The following is a 5,060-nucleotide window of genomic DNA, read 5'->3' as shown; positions in this document are numbered from 1 at the left end:
TTCTGCGGAATAGACTCTCCGCCACCATCGCCATCGCCATCATCTGAATCGGAGCCGTTATCCTCGGGATCCCCCTCAGCCTCGCCTCCACTCCCGGAACTAAGGCCGGAGCCGTCCTCTCCATCAGCAGATGTCTCCGACTGACGGTCTGTAACCTCCTCCTCCTCATCCTCACCAGGCTCCTCCTCCACAATATGTGCTCTACGTCTACGAGACGACCCCTATGGCCCGGCTCCCCGGAAAGGCCTGGATGGCCCAGCTCCGTGAAAAGGCCTGGATGGCCCAGCTCCGTGAAAAGGCTTGGATGGCCCAGCTCCCTGAGAAGGCCCAGGTGGCCTGGCCTACGGCTGAGCATATACCGGAGGCATCTGAGAACAAAGAGTTCAAATTAAATACATCGGTCCAAATATGTACATCAGATGTGGATACAAGCAAAAACTACATGAAGTGGGTGCATGTAAACACAGTGTACAAGTGGGGTGTGTGTCAGATGTGCTCTACACAAGTAGCCTATCAATGCAGTAGAAATCAGCATGTCAACAGAAGTATGATAAATGCCAGAAAACAAAAGGGTACCTGGAAGCCCATGATAGACAACTGTGCCTCCCTCCGCAGGACCATCCCCTCAAGTGAGGCTACCATCTCGAGCACCTGATCCATATACTCAACAGGGGGCTGCAGATGCAAAGGCAAGGGTGTCAGTAAAGGAATGAACATCAAAATATCTGAGTGATGAATCAAAGCTGTAAAGCATACCGGTGGCGAGTCGGGGTCTCTGACATATCGATGACCGGGCATCGGAGGCTCTATCGGGATCAGAATCGGAGAGGTAATCCCATACTGCCACCCCACCAGAGCAGTTGGCATGTCCGGTCACCTGGGATGAGGAAAAGTCAGAGGAATTGGGGGAATCGATCCACCCCCACCTCTAGATGTACCAGCCCTGCTGGTGGAAGGGGCATCTGCAGCCCGAGCCCGGGCCTGGCTCGAAGATGGCATACCAGCAGGCCTCATCATCGGAGTATGAACTCCCGCCAATGGAGGCATCAGGTATGTGTGACGGTAAGTGGTGTAATCCCCCTCCTCAAGATATAGCAAAGCATCAGTACCCAGCATGGCATTAACAACGTCCCGGGAAATGAGCACATCAGCAATCCGCATATCGACTGGGGGTGCTGAGGAAGGGTCCTGAGAAGTGTACCCCCAGACCTGACGCAAGAAACGCTCCCCCAGAAAAAAGGCCCTATCAACTGGCCCTTCGAACAGGAGCCTATACCGGGAGGCACCCCACCCTCCGGCAAACTGGAATCGGAGACCCTCACCTAAGGGCGCCCACGGCTGCCATGTAATCTGCAGATAACAGGTGCATAAACCAAGCAGAAATCGAAGATGTACAGGACAAATCAAAGATGAAAAGAACTGAGAGTTCTGAAGTACCTCCGATGAGCGCACCGTGTCAAAATACTGTCGCAGGTAAAGGAGAGACTCCCGAGGTCTTGGCCGGTACTGGCCTTCAAACACAAGTGAGTACGGGGTCACGAGAGCTCCCGCTACCATCAGCTCCGGGGCCAATGTTGGGAAATATACATAGACCCACAACTGTAGAAAACAAAGCAGAATATGAAATGCTAAGGGCAAAATGCACGATATAGAGTATAAAGTGCGCCGTGTGTGCGATGTACAGGTAATAAGGAGCAAAAATGTAAATCAAAAGGGTAGAAATTACCTCCCAGGCTCTCCAATAGCCGCCAAGTAAGTTCTCCCGTCCGCGTGAGGTCGCGCTCATGTAGCAATAAAGGGTGGCCAAGCCGGCACCACCCCAGTCGTACCGCCTGACCTGTGACAGGTCCACCAAGGCGCTCAGCAGATAAAGCCCAACAGTGTTCCCTCTATCAGCAAACAGAGTGGTCCCGAAGAGAAACATCAAAAAGCCGCGGGCATACTGTGCTGCCTCCTCAAGAGTCCCGGGCTCCATCTCCACCTGCCGGAAATGGGAAGAGAACCAGGTGTATCGGACTCTCCCCGAAGCTCTGTCAACAGGCAGGTGAGCCCCCAGTAGATATATCCAAGCGGCCTCCCACTCGCCCATGTCCTCATCAAATGGGATCGCCCAGCCTCCCACATCAAGGCCGGTCAATACAGCGAAGTCAAAAGGGGTCATAGTCATGTCCCCAGTGGCAGAGAAATGGAAAACGTTGGTGGTGTCCCACCATCTCTCCACCAGGGCGGCCATCAGCGTCCTCCTGGCAGGACAACGAGATAGCCCAGTACAGAAGGGCCCGAACCCCGCTAAGTCAACCAAATCCCGGACGGCCTCCGGGAGCTCAGCATACCAGCCTCTCGCCGCGGTAGAGCCATACCCCTGCGCATTGCGAGAAGTCACCTGCATTTAGAATGAACACATGTTTCAGCATAAAATGAATAAGCTGCGTGCAAATGAAATGAATGGGCTGCGTGCAAATAAAATGAATAGGCTGCGTGCAAAATAAAATAAGTGGGCTGCGTGTTCACTTTCAAATTGGGCTGTGTGTTCAGAAAATCAATTTGGGCTCTGTGTTCAGAAATTTAGTGATTTGGGCTGCGTGTTCACAATCAATCTGGGCTGTGTGTTTAGAAAATCAATTTGGACTGTGTGTTCAGAAAATTAGTGTTTGGGCTGCGTGTTCAAATCTCAATCAGTGTGTGCTGCGTGTTCACCATCAATTTGGGCTGTGTGTTCAGAAAATCAATGTTTTGGGCTGCGTGTTCAACTCTCAATAAGTGGGCTGCATGTTCACTTTCAAATTGGGCTGTGTGTTCAGAAAATCAATTTGGGCTGTGTGTTCAGAAATTTAGTGATTTGGGCTGCGTGTTCAACTCTCAATCAGCGTGGGCTACGTGTTCACAATCAATTTGGGCTGTGTGCTCAGAATATCAGTGTTTTGGGCTGTATGTTCAGAATATCAGTGTTATGGGCTGTGTGTTCAGATAATCAATGTGTTGGGCTGTGTGTTCAACCCTCAAATCAGTGTGTGCTGCGTGTTCACCATCAGTCTGGGCTGTGTGCTCAGAATATCAGTGTTTTGGGCTGTGTGCTCAGAATATCAACATTTTGGGCTGCGTGTTCAACTCTCAATCAATGTGGGTTGCGTGTTCACCTTCAATTTGGGCTGTGTGCTTTGAAAATCAGTGTTTGGGCTGTGTGTTCAACTCTTAATCAGTGTGTGCTGCGTGTTCACCTTCAATTTAAGCTGCGTGTTCAGAATATCAGTGTTTTGGGCTGCGTGTCCGACTCTCAATCATTGTGTGGGCTGAGTGTTCACCTTCAATTTGGGCTGTGTGCTCAGATAATCAATGTTTTGGGCTGTGTGTTCAGAAAGTCAGTGTTTGGGCTGCGTGTTCAACTCTCAATCAGTGTGTGCTGCCCGTTTACCATCAATTTGGGCTGTGTGTTTAGAAAATTAGTGTTTGGGCTGCGTGTTCAAATCTCAATCAGTGTGTGCTGCGTGTTCACCATCAATTTGGGCTGTGTGTTCAGAAAATCAGTGTGTTGGGCTGCGTGTCCAACCTTCAACCGATGTGTGCCGTGTGTTCACAATCAATTTATGGGCTGAGTGCTCAGGAATTCAAGTGATAAGACCGTGTGTTCAGAGTGCAAGCAGAATGCAAGAAAAATTCGTAATACGTTACAAAAAAGGTAGGAATGAAGTAAATACCTCTCGTGCCTCATAGGAGAGATGATACTCTGGCTCCCGCAGAAGGAGATCCCCGGGTGCTCGCTCGTCAAAGTCGGTGAAATGGTGGAAAACAGCCCGCGGGAGAACGTGTACTAGTGGGTCGTACCTCTCAGGGATAAAGGGGCGAACCCTCGAAGGCAGAGACATGATGTCAAGCTTGCCTCCGGCGCCTAGAGAACCTCTGCCGTGGGGAAATTGACCCGCCATTTCAAGAAATCTGCAAAAAGGGGCAAAAATGAGCAAAAATGAGCCAAAATTGGAAAAAGTCAACAAAAGTCAACCCTCGGGAAATGAAAAAGTCAACAAAAGTCAACTCCCGAGAAAATCTTCCAAATATTGAGACAAACTCACCTCAAGTGGCGAAAATGAGAAAAGAAGCCCCGAACCAAAATTTACTCGGTTCAAAGTGCTTGAAACTGAAAGATTTCGCGAAAACAACTTGCGTGGGACGTTGGAAAACGCGTATAGAGCTCAGATTTGAGGGAGAAAATGGTTTGGGAAGCTAGAGAGGAGGATTTTCAGAGCTGCACTTATGAGCTCAAAGTGTTTGGATAAGTGTATTTATAGAAAAGAGGCTAAAAGGAAAAAATTGCCCCCGGATTTGGCAAAGTGGCCGGCCGGCCACTTTTTCTGGCAGGCCGGCCATTCACTTTTCAAGAAATGGTCAGTGGCCTCCCTCTCCCAATAAAATTGGCCGGCGGTGTTCCCCACATGCCCCCCAAGGTCCCTGCAAATTTTGAGCAGGATTGGAGTCCCCGAGACCTGAAAAAGTACAAGAGAAGTGCACTTTCTGTCGCGAAATCGCTTCGCCGGAACTTCAGCTTCAACTTCCGATGCATGTATCATCGTTTACTCATCGAAAGTGAGGTATATCCTTTTGAACATGTTGTAACCTCTTCGGGAGGTGGACCGGAGGCCGTGATCGAGTCACCCTCGCCGAAACGCGCGTTTCTTCCCGCATTGCGATGCACCTTTCTATCAAACACCGTGATTGTCTGCATTCGATATCACATTGAACGCATGCTGTTAGATATGTTATGCTTGTTGAGTTTCTTTATTTTGCAGGCATGATATTGTATGTACGGTTCATTTGAGGCTGGTGCGACCAGACGAATCGCGCAGGTATCGTATCTTCTCCGTGTGAGACGTGGCGAGGATTGAATAATTCTCCGCATTCTTAACTGCATGAAATGTAGTTGTTGCTTTGCATTCTTGCTTAAAACTGTTGCATCTATTTGTGAATACTTGCTTCATTACAGCTTGCTGCATTTGCATGATCGTTAAGTTACCTTCGGCTTCTTGCATTTTCGGTTGCATTTTGCCCCTGACTGCGGGCATGCCTGC

At 49.5% G+C, this 5,060-nt stretch overlaps 1 long non-coding RNA gene across 1 annotated transcript; it reads right to left on the bottom strand.

Moving 5' to 3' along the window:
• Positions 1–265: 265 nt before the first annotated feature.
• Positions 266–850, bottom strand: LOC145790584 (uncharacterized). Its single transcript, XR_014329411.1, has 3 exons — positions 757–850; positions 577–675; positions 266–368 (listed from the first exon to the last, which is right to left on the bottom strand). It is a non-coding gene; the product is annotated as an uncharacterized LOC145790584 (long non-coding RNA).
• Between the last annotated feature and the right edge of the window lie 4,210 nt (positions 851–5,060).

This window comes from Camellia sinensis, chromosome 1 (genome assembly GCF_055761805.1).
Source record: "Camellia sinensis isolate YWXY chromosome 1, ASM5576180v1, whole genome shotgun sequence".
NCBI classification, from domain to species: Eukaryota; Viridiplantae; Streptophyta; class Magnoliopsida; order Ericales; family Theaceae; genus Camellia; species Camellia sinensis.
Note: the sequence above shows the minus strand (reverse complement) of the source record. Positions and strands in the feature narration are given on the sequence as shown.